At 44.2% G+C, this 19,067-nt stretch overlaps 3 non-coding genes across 3 annotated transcripts; all 3 read left to right on the top strand.

Moving 5' to 3' along the window:
• Window positions 1-9,807: 9,807 nt before the first annotated feature.
• trnav-aac (transfer RNA valine (anticodon AAC)) lies at window positions 9,808-9,880 on the top strand. The gene has a single exon. It is a non-coding gene; the product is annotated as a tRNA-Val (tRNA).
• Window positions 9,881-12,072: 2,192 nt separating this feature from the next.
• trnav-cac (transfer RNA valine (anticodon CAC)) lies at window positions 12,073-12,145 on the top strand. Its single transcript has one exon. It is a non-coding gene; the product is annotated as a tRNA-Val (tRNA).
• Window positions 12,146-13,326: 1,181 nt separating this feature from the next.
• trnav-cac (transfer RNA valine (anticodon CAC)) lies at window positions 13,327-13,399 on the top strand. The gene has a single exon. It is a non-coding gene; the product is annotated as a tRNA-Val (tRNA).
• The last annotated feature ends 5,668 nt before the right edge of the window (window positions 13,400-19,067 follow it).

The raw sequence follows: 19,067 nt of genomic DNA, 5'->3' as shown, positions 1-19,067 counted from the left end.
GAGCTGTTCTTACCCGTGTTGCCTTACAGGTGTTCGGGAAAATTGATGTTCCCTCTGTGTAGAACGTGTGTGGAAACTGAAAATAAAACTACCTCTTGTCTGCACAGTGATGAAGAGAGAGCGCTGACGGGTGTCTGGTGTAGCATTGAGCTTGACAAGGCGGTGGAGAAAGGTTACAGAGTCGGTAAGGTGTATGAGGTTTGGCATTTTTCTGAAAAATCTGATACTCTTTTTGCTGATTACATTATGACCCATCTGAAAGGGAAACAGGAGGCATCGGGCTATCCCTCATGGTGTGTTGTCTCCGCGGCCAAAGAGCGATACGTTCAGCAATATTTTGAAAAGGAAGGGATCCGTCTAGAGCTGGGGAACATAACTGTAAACCCCGCCAAGAGACAAATGTCCAAACTGATTTTAAACAGTCTGTGGGGTAAGTTTGGGGAAAGAAATTACCGTCTAAACACAACCTTGATTAAAACCCCTGAACAGTTTATAGAATTTATGTTTTCCAAACAACATGCAGTATCACACTTTCAATTCTTAAATGACCATGTGGCACAGGTCCAGTGGAGGGCCCCTAAAGATTTCCCCACCAAACAGGGGAACGTTAATGTTTTCATAGCGGTTTTTACCACGGCTTACGCCCGGCTTGAACTGTACAACTTAATGGATCAGTTGCAGGAACGCACGCTCTATCATGATACTGACTCTGTAATCTTTGTCACCAGGCCAGGGGATTGGGTCCCTCCCCTCGGGGACTACCTTGGGGAGTTAACGAGCGAACTAGATCCTCAGGACCACATAGTGGAGTTTGTTTCAGGGGGTCCTAAGACTTACGCATACAGAACGGCTGCGGGTAAGACCTGTATGAAAGTTAAGGGTTTCACTCTGAACCATTGTAACAACAAGCTCATTAACATCAAGTCTCTGACGACCCTGGTAGAAAGTTTTGTAACCGAGAAAGACGCGCCTCCTCGTGAGATTATTACAGCCGGAAATCAGATCTATCGCAATAAAAAGGGGTACACGTTGGAAAATAGATCACTAAACAAACGGTTCAGGGTGGTGTACAATAAAAGAGTGTTGAAGACTGATTATACCACTCTGCCTTATGGATATTAGCGGTGGTTTTGAAAACAAACTTCAACACCCTTTCTCCTGTATTATAGCCGGTCCCTCCAATTCGGGGAAGAGCTATCTTATAAAGAACATCATAGAAGATGTGGACGCAACCGTGTCCCAAGCTCTTGACAACATAGTGTGGTGTTTCACTTGCTGGCAACCTCTCTACGATGATTTGGCTTCGAAAAAAAATAATCTGAAATTTGTGCAAGGTCTCCCCGCCTCGTTGTGTGACGATGACTTGTTCCCGCCCGGTCAAACTAATCTAGTGATCCTTGATGACCTGATGGAGCAGGCCGGTGACAACAGTGAAGTGGAAAAAGCTTTCACAAAGTACACTCATCATAGGAATTTAAGTATTATTTATTTAGTTCAAAATCTATTTTTTCAAGGTAAAAAAAGCCGCACTATTAATTTAAATGCCAATTATATAATTCTTTTTAAAAACCCCAGAGATAAACTACAGGTCACCGTCTTGGCTCGTCAAATGTACCCTAACCAGACCAAGTTCTTTTTGGAGGCATTTGAGGATGCCACCAAAAAACCCTACGGGTACTTGATTGCGGACTTAAAAGCACAAACCCCAGAAGACTTTCGCCTCAGAACAGGTTTGTGCCCGCCCGATTGGCCGGCAGTGTATGTGCTAAAGAAAAGGAAATAAATAAGAATGTCTGTTCGGATTAAAAGAAATCTGCCGCTTTTGCAAATGTTATTTGAGGGGAGCCCGCGCCATAGGAAAGCTGTGCTGGCAGGGGCCCCCTCGGATTTGATCGAGACCCTGTGTGAAATAGCTTTTAACATCTTACGCGGTAATATACCCCTAACCCCTTCTCAACATTCTAAACTCAAAAAACAAAAAGCGGTTATCAAGATCATCGCTAATAAGAAGTATTCTATTAAAAGAAAAAGAAAGAAGATTAATCAAACCGGGGGTTTTATAGGACCGCTGTTGAGCCAATCCGTGCCTTTCCTAACCAGTCTTCTAGCTTCCAGAGTGGGTTAATAATGGAATATGCTCAGAAAATGTTCTTGATCCCTCAGGAGCAGCTTGAGAAACTGAGAAAAAATGTTGTCGGGCCAGAGCCCATTAGACAAACGGCCGAAAACAACCTGGACTCTGAAATGAAAGCTATACAGGCCAGGGCCGATTTAAATCAGTATTCCAAAGCCCAGTTGTATACCAACACGTTACAGCGCTACCTCCGTCTGGTTAGACAGGGTGAAAAAGATCAAAACATTTTAACTTTAACCATGGCCTCTCAAGAAAATGGTTCTGGGGCTGATGCGGGGGGTACGGTTGATAAAGATGTTGCGGTGACCGAACCTGTTGAGAGTTCAGAGGGAGATGTTGTAACGGATGTTTTGAGAAACATGCCGGCCAGAAGCAAAAGACATGCACAATATATCCTGCACAAAATGGTTCAGAAACCGCGGGTAACGGCTTGGAATGAACAGGGTGAATTTGTTTTTAAAGGACAACTGATCAAAGGTTCACACATGTTTGATTTGTTGAAGAGTGTCACTAGCACTAATAAGGTACCCGATAGTCGCCGACCTGTAGGCTGGAATGCTTTCCTACAGGCGATGGCCTGTCTGAACATGCCCCAATCCACAGTTCCTAACCAGGTAACGCGACAAAAAATCTGTCTGTGTAAAGAGGTGGAGCCTGATCTGACTCCGATATCTCATTACTCTGACCGTGCTGAGCGACCATCCTCAGGATCTATCCATCGTTGGGAAGCTTATTAATCTCATGTTTTTATTTGTCTCCCCTGTAAATAATGACCCGACAAACAATTTTATTTTTTATTTTTTTTATTTTCAAATGTTGTACATTTATTTATAACATAACCTCTGCTTTGTATAAGAATTGTGTTGAATAAAAACAAAACTAATGATTCAAAGGCTGTTTTCATTATTTTTTCACCTTAACATGCATGACATCTTTTAAAATCCTCACAAGAACACCCCATCTGTATACATGGCTGGCTAGGGTTGTAAGTCATTGTGTTATAAGGGGGGGTCCACAGTGTCCTGACAAACTCTGCCACTTTTTTATCATTTTGGCCTAAATCCTCACTGTACAAGGCCATAATATCGGGGTATGACCTTCCTTTAGATCTATGATATAAGAAAAACACACAGTGCTGACCACAAGTGAAGGTCTGAAGACTTTGTACTTGACGACCGCTGTAAATGGTTTCTTGACAGTTGTTGAGCAGAAAGTTATTGATCTTCCGAGGGAAAGGTCTGAAATCCGGGGGGTTTGCATAGGAATCAAAAAATTCACCACGGTGGTCCTCCCTTAGATAAATAGCCAGCCAATGTTCTCCGGGCATATTTTTAGGGTGTGTGTTGATTATGTACATTGCAGGTAAATTCTTGATCTTAAATTTAGGCAGCTGATCGCAGGCGTAGACTCCTTGAAACAGTTTCCGTGAGCCGGCCAGGGCATTCATGATGTGGTTGAGCTCTCTGGTGTTCATTTTAATAATAATCATACGGAACGTTTCTCCTCTGATTCACCTCAATAATGTTGTCAAACACAGCATACACGACCATATTTACAGTGTGTGGTAGAGGCTGCTTGAAACGCATCTCCAAACGCATATTGCCCGTCATCATCAGTGAAATATGTTGTCCACACTCTTCGTCAGGGGTCAGGTTGAAACCGTACAGGGTGTAACCGCTGCAGTATTCCCGGCGATCGATCAGCAGAGTTTGATCCTTGAGATGGCGACCCGTAGCCAGTACTAGACTGTAATATTCACGAACCGCATTGCCGTTTTCAAAGTCAGGTTGAAAAGGTCTGGATGGAACCTGCACACCATCGACGTACAACGCTATAAATTCCGCGTTATAATGTTTAAAGTTAAAGGGGTTCTTGTTGTAAACCCCGGTAAATGCATCATTATCCACGAGACCTATAATAACCTGTTTTGGGAGCTGTCCTAGAAACAGATTTTCCTGGTTCATCACCCGTGTCACTGCGGGGATACTGTGGACTTTCATATAGACTCTTTCGATCGGGTACTTGGCGTTTGCCGTCATTAACGCCTGCGCGTATCCTAGTTTAACCGCCGGGGAGACGGACACTTTTTTCACAAACAGCGAGGCCGATAATATGGTCAGTTTATATTGTTCAGTATCAGGGGTCATCAGACAAAAAGCACTTTTACTACGGATCATTTTAATTTTAATGTCTACCCCGTTGAGCATGAGTTTTTCTTGGAAAAATATGTCTGCATGGATATGCCCCATTAGCTCAAAGGTCCTCCCTTCTGTTGAAGAGGCCGTTCTTTTTTGCAAACCCTTATTGAGTCCCTCTGGATCCTTGTCGTCCATAGCTTCCGGGATGTCTTTGACGAAAGGCTGAACTGTTTGCTTAGGGTCTCCTCATTATAATTAAGGATACACTCCATCATGGCTCTATAGGGGTAAGTATTGCTGCTTTGACTAATGAGCCGATCTCCCAGGGTCACATCCACCTGTGAAAATTGATGACCCCAGCGTTGGCCGTCTTCTCGACTGCATCGCCATCCTAATCAGTCACTTTACAGTTCATTAAAATAAATGTGTTATTCAAATCAATATAATCCTCGCCATTGCCAGCTATAAAAAACTCCAGAGGGGCCGTGTCTGAAATTGCAGAAAGAGGGGGAATCTCTACATATATGATCTTATCTATACTCGTTTGAGTGTATGGAACTGTAAACAGATCCAGTTCTGATTTGACGCATTCTTCCGATAGACTGTGGACAAAAGACATGTTTAAAAGATGTATCCTGAGGCTCTATTTTTCTTTCTTTGAGACTTTCTTTTTGCAGGTTTTTTCTTGTGCTGCTTCCTTCTCCGAGTGTTTCCACGATATGTTGGAGAATGAGAGATTCTTCGTTTTTTGTTAGCCACGGATCTTCGTCGCCCTGGTGGACACATGCTGTTTCTTCTTTTACCCCCCCTCCTCGCCATTACCATGAGACCCGAACCCTCCTGATGCTCATGGCTAGCTGCCCGGTTCATAACATTGGTGAACACGTCACTAACAATATTTTTAGCCGCTGATTTCAAGTGGGGTCTGGCTATAGCAAAGCCTCTCTTAAGCAGGGGTACGGCCATTCTAAAGAGACCATGAAAGAGTCCTCCTAGACCGGCGCCATACATTGTGGGGGCTCCTACAAAACCGGGCAAGCCGTTCCCGGCTTGCATCTTGTAATAATCCACATAGGCGCTAGGATCTACATAACCCCTCGAGGTAGCCATTTTAATAATGTACAAACTGTTTCAGGGGTCGAAAATGTAGTTTGACAATAACTTTACTGAAGCGGAAGGGTACGTTGATATTCTGATCCGATTTTACTTCGATCGTGATGTTGTCAAATTGGGTCTTTGAGACTGGTACGTAGTGTGGCTTGTCATAAGTAATTGTGACCATGTCATTGCTTTTACCTTTAATAAGTACATTTCTCAAAAGGGGGACATAACTATCCCCGACCCTCTGGTGGGTTATGATATCCGTATACACATAAAGAGTGTAAAAGCCGCCCCACCACTTCTGAGAACCTGCTCTCTGTGTCAGAATAGATCCCAAATATACGCCCCAGTTGGCCGCTGGTTTGAATGCTAATACCTGGTTTTGACACCTTGTACACTCTGTTTTTAATAGGGTTGTAATATAGCTTGATGTTGGGGGTGCCTTCTGAGAACTGTTTATGCATCTCATCTAATATTTTATCCACATTGTCATAATAACCTCCTTGTATCGTGAATGTCCATTGACTCTTTTTAACATCATCAAAAATGGCGAAGGTGGCATCCTTATCTTGTAATACAGCCCAAGTGTAAGGATACTGTATTTCCGCCAACCCCACTTCCCACGACCCCCTTAGATCTATAGATTTTCCAAATTGTACCGTGTAACTGGATATTTCATTTTTAGGGTATATATCGAGAGAGGCGTTACTGGGTAGAGTCACGTAGAAGCCTCCTGATTCCATCTTGAGTATCGAAAGTAATGCCCACAACACACCCGCGGGCAAGTTGTTATAAGGATTGAATATCGCAAACCTGTTGTTCCGGGACCCAACTATTGAACTTTTCAGGCCATCCAAGCCATTTCATCAACACATATTTTTTCCGGTTCTGGGTTTTTTCAGCTAATATCTTTTCAACTCTGTATACACTGTCTTTACCCACAATAATTTTTTGTAACTCGGCTTCGTAAAACGTTCCTTCTATATCCTCCCCGTCATAGTCTTTTAACCGGTACACGGGTGGGTCTCTAGCCAACTGTTCGGTAACTGTAAAATATTCGTCAGAAAATGTTTCTTCATAACCTTTGGCAAAAGTACTCCTTAGCTTTGAAACGCGAACCACATCACCGATGTTGAACTTATAAGTAGTTTTTCCCTTCTTAATAAATGGTCCGTATAATTTTTTATAGACCTTAAAAGAATTACTTTGATCAACATCTATAGGCTTCATTTTAATACTGGTGTGATACCCTTGGTTGTAAGCATCGATAAAATCCTGAACTTTATCAAAATACTTGAACGTGTTGACCGCTGTAAAATATCTCCACATTTTGGTCTTTATGGTGCGGTTAAACCTCTCCACTACCGATGCCCTAAGCTCATTACCGGTGGTGAAATGATGTATTTTGTGTCTCTTCAGTAGATTCTGAAATTCTCTGTTGAGAAACTCTTTTCCTTTATCAGTCTGCAGTTTTTTAGGACATCGACCCTGGGACAATATATCCTCAAAGGCCCTTGTCACCGCCCGACCTGTTTTATTATGTAGAATGCGAGCCCAGGCATATTTTGATAACACATCGATACACATCAACATCAATTTGTGACCATTGTTATGTTTTGATAAATTTGACATATCGACTAGATCCATTTGCCATTGTGAGTCTATGTCAGTTGCATATACGCGGTTTCTTTTAAAGTTAATCCTGAGAGGTTTATGTAAGGTATAGGCGTCTTGTTCCCGTAACCATTCTGAAACAACCACATCATTAACCTTCACTCCGGCCTCAGCGAGTCCTCTTTGAAAACCCTTCTTACCCGCCAAACCCCCAATCTTGGCTGGGTTGTAGTATAGTTCCTGCATTTGGGGAGCTTGCCGAGTCATTCTGTCAAATAACCACACAGACCCACACTATGCGCAAAGTTTTTATACAAGGTTTTTTATTCAACTTCAGGAGAGCAGATACCCCTTTTAAGACATTTGAGAAAAGTATAACATACACAACAATTTTTTCTACGGTCCAGACAAAATGAAATCAGATGATTGGTTACTTGATCTATATCAACAAATATACCTGTTTCTTTATCTTGTAGGCACACACCTCAGTTACATATGTAAATAAAACAACATTATGACCTATTTTAAAATTAAACAGAGGTGTATTAAACAGGCTCAGTAAAAGGTCATACAGATGTTGATGAAATGGCCTAATATCATTCTTGGCCCCCTTGAGCCCTTCATCCCAGTGTTCGTACCCCCCGGTCTTTGTTACAGCAGCCATTCACTTTTCCAGGTTTGAAAGTTGATCCTCATCGATGGTTAAATCTGTAGAGAAAAGGCTCGCGTTGGCTACTTTTCTGTCAAGCACATGGTGTAATAGCGCTCTCAGGTTAGCTGCAGAGTGTTGATGACAGAACCAGTTGCAGAAGCAGTCCAGAACATTCCCCATGTTCAAAGTCCCTTAGTTCAGGTCAGAGTCTGAATCAGTGGCGTAGATGTCGAATTCTTCGTCGCTGCCCCCAGCTTTAACTTCTTTACGGAAGAAATAAGCTTTTAGCTTGCCAGCGGTTTTTCTACTCGGCTCATCCAGGTCATTGAGCAGCTGCCCAAGTTTCTCTATTATAAACGGCTCCTTTTTCAGCTCCAGCAAAATCTCATCTATGATTTTCTGGACTTGTCCCACAGTGACATGTATGTGGGAGTAAGAGAGCGCCTTGATTAGTGCCGGTTTCAGCCACGGTTTGTTCAGTCTTCTGTAAAACACGTTGAAATAGAACAGGAAATAGTAACGGTCTGGTTCAAACAAACAACTGTGTCTCAACTGACTGGGGTGATTCACTTCACACCCCCGACAGACTTCTTTCAGAGCTCGGTCGATGAGAGCACTCAGAATATACACCAGGGTGCTTTTAACCACTCTGCTTACTTGGTCACATACCCCGGGCATAAATCCTGCGTCTTCATCACGCCCCCGGGACAGTCCGATGCTCATTGGGTCGCCTGGTGGTTTGTGGGGTGTTTCTCCATCCATTGGACTGACCCCCTCCTGAGACGCACAGACGGTAGACAGTTCGGCAAAATCGAGGCCCTCCATGAGCTCCAGAGGCTGGGGATCCCCGAGACTCATTTGGACATCCATCGCACCGCATGTTGTTTCGTCCTGAGGGACCGGGGTCTGAGGTCTTGGAGAGTAACCACAGTCAAAGGGTTCCAGAGTGTATACAAAATCTGGGGAATAGAACCAGGGGTGATCCCGGGTTTGAAGAGGCCTGTAGAGCCTGTCGACGTCCGCAGCTTTCGGGTAAGACATTCTCTTTAATTTTAAACCATGAATGAATTGTTGCACCTTTTATCCTATCTCTTCACTACGTCACGACACACCGCCCTCTTAGAAGAGAGTAGCCCCTGAGCCGTCAGACCCCCCTCCAAAACCCCACACGTCGTCTGTCGTAGTTCTGCAAGCTTTCCCATTCACACCTTTCAAAACCCTGAGTCGGAGACTCCATTTCGCATTCTCTTGGACCCTCTTGCAAGCCTTCTAGAGTCTTATCCACAAGCCCCAGATCTCTCCAGGCCATCACCTTCAACCAGTCCTCATAAGAGTATTCAATTACCGTCTCAAAAGGTTCCAACGTACCCTCCTTCTCTCCCAAAGCAAGAAGCTCCACTCCAACATAGCTGGGATCCCTTTTAAAGCGGTAACCCCGTCGAGCCCCCCAGAACAACACCCAGGAGCGTTCAATCTTCAAATTGGTGAGTACAGGAACCCTTGCCCGGGATTGTTTCTTGCGGGGTTTCATGTTGATGTCGCTGGACATGTTGAAGAAGCGGGATGTTTCAGAAGCTGAGAATTAAAGAGGTATTGCCTAAAAGAAGCGCGGGTTCTTAAATAGAGAGGAGAGTTTCGGGGCGTTGCCTTCAGAGGGGTGGGGGTATTTATGGGTGGCCTTGTTGTTCAGGGTTTTATGGGTGCACACTTTCTGACGGATATGACGTAGGAATAATTAAGGAAATAACTCTACCTAAAATCACGCCCCCCAATTATGACGTAGGAATATTAATAAGCTTAGGGCATACGTCATAACAAAATAGGCCGCGCCCAAAAAACCCTACTATCTACTCTTATGTAGTTGAAGGCGCAGTATAGCTCTCATAGTCTGGTGGTGACGGAAGACCACCAGCCGTTTGAACAAGCCATTCAGCATCACCTTGTTGGGTTAAGTGCAGGCACTGTCAGAGCGCAGGGCGTCCTGCCTTTGAAAGAGTTTCCGAAGTGTCCTGATGTGCCCTTTAGCAATGCCAAACAGGTCTGTGAAAATGGCATCCTTTCGCGGCACTTCAGACGCCATCTCACAGTCTAGCCGACCTGAAACGCCTGAGCCCGTTTTACCAGCAGGTTCCAACGGTAACCGTTTGAAGCAAGAGGCGGCGTTGTCAGTTTCTGTAGTGTAGCGGTTATCACATTTGCCTAACGCGCGAAAGGTCCCCGGTTCGAAACCGGGCGGAAACAGCCTGCTTTGGGCCGGCCCTTTTCGTCCTGCTTGCCCTCGTGGTTCCCTGCAGGCGGTGGGTGGCTTTTCTTCATTGGAGTGCCCGAAATCGGTGCTCTCAGAGCGTCCGTCCGTCGACAGGTTGAAATTGTAAACGCTGGTGTAGCCACTTTTAATTAAAATCTGATGATGATGATGATGATGATGTTGTTGTTGTTCTTGTTGTTCTTGTTGTCGTCGTAGTCGCCGTCATTATTATTGTTAAAGTAAAGCAGTAGTTAGATTTGTTGCTACCGTAAGGTGTAGAAGGCACAATAGCTCTGATAGTCTGGTGGTGAAGGAAGACCACCAGACGTTTGAACAAGCCATTCAGCATCACCTTGTTGGGCTAAGTGCAGGCACTGTCAGAGCGCAGGGCGTCCTGCCTTTGAAAGAGTTTCCAAAGTGTCCTGATGTGCCCTTTAGCAATGCAAAATAGGTCAGTGAAAATAGAAACCTTTATCTCACAGGCTGGCCCACGGGAAACGCCTGTGCGTGTTTTATCAGCCTGCTTCGATGGGAGCCATTCGAAACGCCAGGACGGGTCGTTTTCCGTAGTGTAGTGGCTATCACGTTTGCCTCACACGCGAAAAGTCCCCGGTTCGAAACCGGGCGGAAACAACCTGCGGTGCACTCGTGCCAGTGCCATGTTACCCGTCGCCATCTCTCTGCCCCAAGGCCGGCCGTCGTTTTCTCTTCCTCGGAGTGGCAAGAAATCCTGACCTTGAGAACAAACGATCGCAGAAGGGTAGCTTTGCGAGGCGCTGGAACTCACACTTTTAAAATCGATACATGTTGTAGCTGTTACAATACGACCGTAGCAGGATCAGCGACATTGCTGTTACTCTTATGTAGTCGAAGGCGCAGTATAGCTCTGATAGTCTGGTGGTGACGGAGGACCTCCAGCCGTTTGAACAAGCCATTCAGCATCACCTTGTTGGGCTAAGTGCAGGCACTGTCAGAGCGCAGGGCGACCTGCCTTTGATAGAGTTTCCTAAGTGTCCCGAAATCGGTGCACTCAGAGCGTCCGTCCGTCGACAGGTTGAAATTGTAAACGCTGGTGTAGCCACTTTTAATTAAAATATGATGATGATGTTGTTGTTCTTGTTCTTGTTGTTGTTGTTGTTCTTGTTTTTCTTGTTGTCGTCGTGGTCGCCGTCATTATTATTGTTAAAGTAAAGCAGTAGTTAGATTTGTTGCTACCGTCAGGTGTAGAAGGTACAATAGCTCAGTGATTGTCTGATGGTGGCACAAGACGAGCAGCAGCTGTTTGAACAAGCCATTGAGCATCACCTTGTTGGGGTAAGTGTAAGTCTTGTCATAGCTCAGGGCGTTCATCCTTTGAAAGAGTTTCCAAAGTGTCCTGATGTGCCCTTGAGCAATGCAAAATAGGTCAGTGAAAATAGAAACCTTTATCTCACAGGCTGGCCCACGGGAAACCCCTGTGCGCGTTTTACCAGCCGGCTTCGATGGGAGCCATTCGAAACGCCAGGACGGGTCGGTTTTACCAGCAGTCTCCAACGGTAACCGTTCTAAGCAAGAGGTGACGGTGTCAGTTTCCGAAGTGTAGCGGTTATCATGTTCGCCTAACGCACGAAAGGTCCCCGGTTTGAAACCGGGCGGAAACAGCCTGCTGTGGGCCGGCCCTTTTCGTCCTGCTTACCCTCGTGGTTCCCCGGAGGCGGTAGGTGGCTTTTCTTCATTGGAGTGCCCGAAATTGGTGCACTCAGAGCGTCCGTCAATCGACAGGTTGAAATTGTAAATGCTGGTGTAGTCACTTTTAATTAAAATCTGATGATGATGTTATTGTTGTTGTTGTTGTTGTTCTTGTTGTCGTCGTGGTCGCCGTCATTATTATTGTTAAAGTAAAGCTACCGTAAGGTGTAGAAGGCACAATAGCTCTGTGATTGTCTGATGGTGGCACAAGACAAGCAGCAGCTGTTTGAACAAGCCATTGAGCATCACCTTGTTGGGGTAAGTGTAAGTCTTGTCATAGCTCAGGGCGTTCTTCCTTTGAAAGAGTTTCCAAAGTGTCCTGATGTGCCCTTGAGCAATGCAAAATAGGTCAGTGAAAATAGAAACCTTTATCTCACAGGCTGGCCCACGGGAAACGCCTGTGTGCGTTTTACCAGCCGGCTTCGATAGGAGTTATTCGAAACACCAGGACGGGTCGGTTTCCGTAGTGTAGTGGCTATCACGTTTGCCTCACACGCGAAAGGTCCCCGGTTCGAAACCGGGCGGAAACAACCCGTCCCCCATCTCTCTGCCCCAAGGGTGGCTGTCGTTTTCTCTTCCTCGGAGTGGCAAGAAATCCTGACCTTGAGAACAAACGATATAAGAAGGGTAGCTTTGCGAGGCGCTGGAACTGACACTTTTAAAATCGATACATGTTGTTGCTGTTACAATACGACCGTAGCAGGATCGGCGACATTGCTGTTACTCTTATGTAGTTGAAGGCGCAAAATAGCTCTGATAGTCTGGTGGTGACGGAAGACCACCAGCCGTTTGAACAAGCCATTCAGCATCACCTTGTTGGGCTAAGTGCAGGCACTGTCTGATCGCAGGGCGTCCTGCCTTTGAAAGAGTTTCCGAAGTATCCCGAAATCGGTGCACTCAGAGCGTCCGTCCGTCGACAGGATGAAATTGTAAACGCTGGTGTAGCCACTTTTAATTAAAATCTGATGATGATGATGATGATGATGTTGTTGTTCTTGTTGTTGTTGTTGTTGTTCTTGTTGTCGTCGTGGTCGCCGTCATTATCATTGTTAAAGTAAAGCAGTAGTTAGATTTGTTGCTACCGTAAGGTGTAGAAGGCACAATAGCTCTGATAGTCTGGTGGTGAAGGAAGACCACCAGCCGTTTGAACAAGCCATTCAGCATCACCTTGTTGGGCTAAGTGCACGCACTGTCTGATCGCAGGGCGTCCTGCCTTTGAAAGAGTTTCCGAAGTATCCCGAAATCGGTGCACTCAGAGCGTCCGTCCGTCGACAGGTTGAAATTGTAAACGCTGGTGTAGCCACTTTTAATAAAAATCTGATGATGATGTTATTGTTCTTGTTGTTGTTGTTGTTCTTGTTTTTCTTTTTGTCGTCGAGGTCGCCGTCATTATTATTGTTAAAGTAAAGCTACCGTAAGGTGTAGAAGGCACAATAGCTCTGTGATTGTCTGATGGTGGCACAAGACGAGCAGCAGCTGTTTGAACAAGCCAGTGAGCATCACCTTGTTGGGGTAAGTGTAAGTCTTGTCATAGCTCAGGGCGTTCTTCCTTTGAAAGAGTTTCCAAAGTGTCCTGATGTGTCCTTGAGCAATGCAAAATAGGTCAGTGAAAATAGAAGCCTTTATCTCACAGGCTGGCCCACGGGAAACGCCTGTGCGCGTTTTACCAGCCGGCTTCGATGGGAGCCATTCGAAACACCACGACAGGTCGGTTTCCGTAGTGTAGTGGCTATCACGTTCGCCTCACACGCGAAAGGTCCCTGGTTCGAAACCGGGCGGAAACAACCCGCGGTGCACGCGTGCTAGTGCTTTGTTATCTGTCCCTGTAATGCGGCCGGCCATCGTTTTCTCTTCCTCGGAGTGTCAAGAAATCCTGACCTTGAGAACAAACGATCACAGAAGGGTAGCTTTGCGAGGCGCTGGAACTGACAGTTTTAAAATCGATACATGTTGTTGCTGTTACAATACGACCGTAGCAGGATCGGCGACATTGCTGTTACTCTTATGAGTAGATAGTAGGGTTTTATGGGCGCGGCCTATTTTCTTATGACGTATGCCCTAAGCTTATTAATATTCCTACGTCATAATTGGGGGGCGTGATTTTAGGTAGAGTTATTTCCTTAATTATTCCTACGTCATATCCGTCAGAAAGTGTACACCCATAAAACCCTGAACAACAAGGCCGCCCATAACCTGTTGTTCTTGTTGTTCTTGTTGGTCAACTGTAGAGTGTGAATGGGTCGGCTCTTCCTGTAGTGTTTGGGGGTCTTTTTTAAATATACATGTAATGGTTTAGTAAATCTAAACCGTTATAAGATCAACAAGTTCTGTTGTCTGTAATGGTCCCAGGTCTTAACAATGCCAGTTTTGAATAGTGCGTTTATCATATTCACACTGTCTCTGTCTGTCTCTCTCTCTCTCTCGCCCAATCATTTTATAAGATCAACAAGTTCTATTGTCTGTTATGATCCCAGGTCCTAACAATGCCTGTTTTGCATAGGGTACTTATGTTATCCACACTGTATCTGGCTCTGTCTCTCCCCTCAAATTTAATTAAAAATAAAATTAAAAAAGAGGGTGTGTGTGTGGGTGTTTGTGTGTATAGGTTAATTGTTTTTGTAAAAAAAAAAAAAAAAAGCTGTGGTTATATTTTATCTCTCACATAATGTGTTCAGTCGTTTTACTTAAATACATTCTAGGGTCTTAAAGCTCATAAGAGTTAGACTTAAGATAAGGATATGCTTTTAAGGTATTTTAGCAGTCTCAATCCCTGATGATAAGGAATCGTTTAAAAAATAAAAACAACTGATCACTCAATGCTAAATAGATCACAACACTCAAGGCTAAATCACTCACACCATGGGTGGCGGGGGTGGGCTCAGACAACAGTACGTATGGCATGTGGTATCAAAACATTCAGAATACTTTTAACCTATATAATTTATAAGATTTGTAAAATAAACCCAAATATCTCTTTTGCGGGGATAAACGCTGTTCTGAGTAGTTTGTGACTTGTTTAATACCAAACAAAGCATCGCTATTAAAAAAAAAAAAAAAAACACTGTAAAAGCGCTAGTTATTTTAGATCTTTATAGTTATTTTCTTGGCTCAGGTTGTTTTTTAGCGCTTATAAAGGCCTGAAATATTCTTAGTGGTTTGTTGACTATAGGTCTTGATGCACAAAGGCCAGACCAGAACAATGCCTTACAAGCAGATCCGGCATGTGGCCATCAGTATAAGTATGAAGGTCTGGTCTTCAGCTCGACAGACTCTTACTGACCTTTCGATTTAAGACTAAAGATCAACAATGTCCGGAAACAACATCAGCGACTTCGATTTAAATGAGTTTTTAGGCAAGTCTTCAGATTATTTTCATTGACTCAGAGCGTGTTGTGTGCATGTATTGTAAATAAGGCTATAACATCTGTTTTAAGTTCTGTAAAATTATTTTTCAGCCAGTCAACAGGAGTTAATTCCCAACGCTGAGGAGATCATCTGGAACAACGACGGTAAGATTTTTGTGTTTGCGCTCATGGGTTCTTATGTATGGGTGTGTGTGGTTTTGAAGCGGCTCATTAGAGTTATGAAAACGTTTTAATATATATTAATGCCGGTCTCTTTAATTACACAGAAACTATCGAAAGGCCTGTGATTAATGTCTCCGAGGATCGACCAAGAGAAGTGGTTGTCCCTAGACAGACTGTCTGCCGACCGGGTAAGAACTAAACCCCTGTTTGTTTGTATAACGTTTCTGTAAGATGTTTGAGTCCAGTTTTGTTAATTTTAAAAAATTATCCTGTCTAACAGTATTAAGAAACGTGGTTCGAGACAACGAAAGGCCTTCCACATCGAGGGCTTGTTTCGTTTTACCTTCGAGAACCGTAACCTTTCAAGAATCTGAAAGGCCGTCAGCCCCGGTATCTGATAGCTGTGAGTATATGTCTGCAGCCTGTAAGAGGATAAAGCTTTTTATAAAGCGGTGTGGTTAAAGGTTAAACATGTCTCTTACCTTCACAGCGGTGCAAAAAGCTAAACCAGCCGAAAAAAATAAGAAACGATTATTCTGTGGAGGTAAGTAAGATCTTTCAAACTTTAATGTTTTTAAAAGGGCTTTGTTTGCCCGTTGAGGGCTAATATTTAAGCGATGGGTGACCGTTTCCTGTAGGGCGGGGGGTTCTGGGAAAGATCTTTAGAAGTCCGGACAGGTCTAGGCTTGTTTCTGGGGAATGTGTTTAGAAATGACCGATTGCCGTACCGTCTGGTTAGGAAGTAAAGCCGTCCGAAAGGGTTTAGTAAGTTGTTTGACTTATCTCCCGCTATTATACTTCTGTTTTAAAGTGGTTGTAGGAAAAGGCTTGAAGGTGTTCATTGTATTTAATATTTAAACAGATCGTGAAAACGTTTGTGAAACAGGAAGTCCCGGGATCAGGAATCGTTTACACTTGGAAGGTTCGTTTAAAAATGAAATGTTGTTGTGTGTGTGTGTGTTTTATTAACAATATTACAGTTTTTAAAGAAACATTTAAGAAACAGTTTATTTACAGCGGCTTCTCTGTTTTACATTTATTATCAAGTCCTAATAAATATATTGTCTGTAAATAATATTGCGTTGTAGTGAATGTCTAAGGCTATTTTCAAAGGTCTAAAAAAGCTAAAGGTTTTGAATGTCCTGGACATGTTGTTTTAAGTTTGATTTCTGTCGCCGTTTAAAGATGTAAATGTAATGTATATTTTTATTCTTCCCAAGACTCTTGGGATAGTCATTCTGTGGATGAGCTATTGAGAACAATTACCCCGTCTAAGTGGGATCAAACATCTTCCCCGGTGAGATCACCGAGAGGATCCCCCACGGTGGTCTTGGAGACCCCCCAACATCTACTCAGGCCACAGCCTTCTGGGGGTAATTCAACACCCCAGATTCAGCCCGCCGCATTGTCGGGCGGAACAAATACAGGCATCCAACAACCTCATGGGTCGCCGTCAGTCAGGGCTGACACACCACCCAACGACGGCCTGGTTTCAACATCGTTCCCCCAGACCCATTTCTTGGCTACAGAAACGCGGAACAGTTCCCCGCGCTTGGCCAGGGTGTCACCGCAAAGGCCTTCTTGGTCTCCGTCCATGAGTATACGCTCGCTCCCTGCCTCCTTCGACCGAGATTTACCGGAGCGACCATCCTTTGAAGCTGAGCCAGGCCACCAGCCCCCGGAGCTACTTCCTGAAGGTCGGCATGAGTTGCTACATACTTTGTTACAAAATCAAAGACTTGTGTTAGTGGGGCAAAACCTGGTGATAGAGAGCCAAAACACCCTTATTAATACCCTTACTAACGAATTGTACAGTATTTAATGTTTTAATAGACACAAAACGCCTTACTATTGTGGGTTGTTGGAAAAATAAAAAATAAATTAAAAAATGTCCTGACTTGGTAAAAGAACTCACAAACTAAAGGATTATGAACAAGCTAGGGCCCCAAAAAGACCTTCCCGAGAGAACATCCCCGGCCCTGTTGTGAACTCCTCTGATGTCCCAATGAACCTGGAACTATTACAAATGATAAATGATTTAAATAACCCCCAATTACCACCGATAGAATGTGAATTAACAGACTTACCGGTGAACCCCGACCTGTTACAGATGGTCAATGATCTAAATAACCACCTCCCACCGGTAGCGCTTATAGAGGCTCACCCCCTAGTTCACCCCGATTTGTTTGAAATGGTGGAGGCTTTGGAGGAGCTACCCCGACCAAATTCTGCCCCTATTATAAATGATTTGAGACAATTAGAACACAGGATGGCGGCAGAAGCAGCCATCACTATAGAGGAGGGTCTTGACATTAACCGGTTGGATATCTTTGAAGGACTTTTACAGGCTTTAAATGAGCCTCCTCAAAAAGGGGGTTTTGTAGATGTCAGCAGTGGGGGTGTTCGGAATGTGGAGGGTTCTGAGACTGATAAGGCTGTGGAGGACATGCTCTGTGAGAATGTAGGGGGTGAAGGCTTTGTTCAAAATGATGATGTGTCCAAGAGTACCAGTGATCCCGTGATTATAGATAGACCGGCCTATAACAATTTTGAAATGATTCAGCGTTTTAATTTTGCAGAACTTTTAAATTGTGACAATTATGCAGAAATATTTGTCAACATACACGAGGCCTTGCAGAAAATGCTTGAACAGGTTGCTGAAAGTGTCAGACCTCGAGATGTTGTACAGTTAGAAATCAGAGGGGATGATTTGTTTAGCAACCTATCTGTAATGCTGAGTGGAGATAATTTAGATGTCTGGCTAAAATCGAAGCGTTATTGCAAAGTAACGCAGCCATCTTAGCTGATGAAAGTCTGTCTCTGGTAATGAATGTGGTTCGTAACCCTGAGGGTGGGGCGCTTAGAAGACTGTCGAAATGCTTGAAGAACGACATAATTAGGACCAAGCTCAGGCAATTAGTGGTGAGTTCCAGTGGGGACAATAAGCTCTGTTTTGCTTACAGTTTAATAAAACTACTCACCCCCGACATGCCTGAACCCCAAGCTCTGCAAGAGGCTTTAATGCTTCATCAGAGGGCCGGCTTAAACTCTCAACAGATGGTTGCCTTTTCAGACATCACCAAGTTTGAGGAGTTGTTGTCTTTAAAAATTGTTGTGTGGTACCGTTGTGAGGTAAAGGAAGTATTTGTGAAATTTCAGATACATCCTGAAACCCATACACAGACACTGTTTCTCTTCCTAAGTGATCGTCATTACTTTGGAATAAAGAGTTTGACGGCTTTTTTGGGTTGTTCGTATGTTTGTCATTGGTGTTATAAGGCCTTCAATGATAAGCTTAAGCACCGCTGTGACGGTTACTGTAACGTCTGTTTCAATCCGCAATGTCGTAAGGGTTTGGCCCCTACCATCCGATGTAAAGATTGCTTAAGGATTTGTCTCTCAGCGTTCTGTTTTTCCGAGCATAAGGTACAGAGGGCCGCTGCTGAGGGGGTTAAAAAACTGAGTTATTGTCATCAAACTAAATATTGCCCGCAGTGTTGCCTCCAGTACCGTTTTCATGAGGTTAAACCACACAAATGTCTGGAGCCGAGATGCAGGATCTGTAATGCTGATTTAACCCCGGGGTCCGAACACCAGTGCTTTATTCAGCCGGTTAAAAAGGAGCCGCCGCACAACCGGTATGTCTTTTTTGATTTTGAATGCTGGCAAGAAAACGGGGTCCACGTTGCTAATTATATACACTGTATTGACATGTTGGATCGTGAGTGGTCAGCTAGCGGTGAGAGTTGTGTCAGGGATTTCTTTACGCGGTATCGCGGTCCAAAATACCTCAATTACACATTTGTTGCCCACAATGCTAAGGGTTATGATTCTTACATTTTGATGAAGTATCTGGTGGAAAATGGGGTGACCCCAAAAATAATAGCTCAGGGTAGCAAGATCATGTGTTTCACCGACGAAGCTT

This window comes from Amia ocellicauda, chromosome 11 (assembly GCF_036373705.1).
Source record: "Amia ocellicauda isolate fAmiCal2 chromosome 11, fAmiCal2.hap1, whole genome shotgun sequence".
Lineage (NCBI taxonomy): Eukaryota > Metazoa > Chordata > Actinopteri > Amiiformes > Amiidae > Amia > Amia ocellicauda.
Note: the sequence above shows the minus strand (reverse complement) of the source record. Positions and strands in the feature narration are given on the sequence as shown.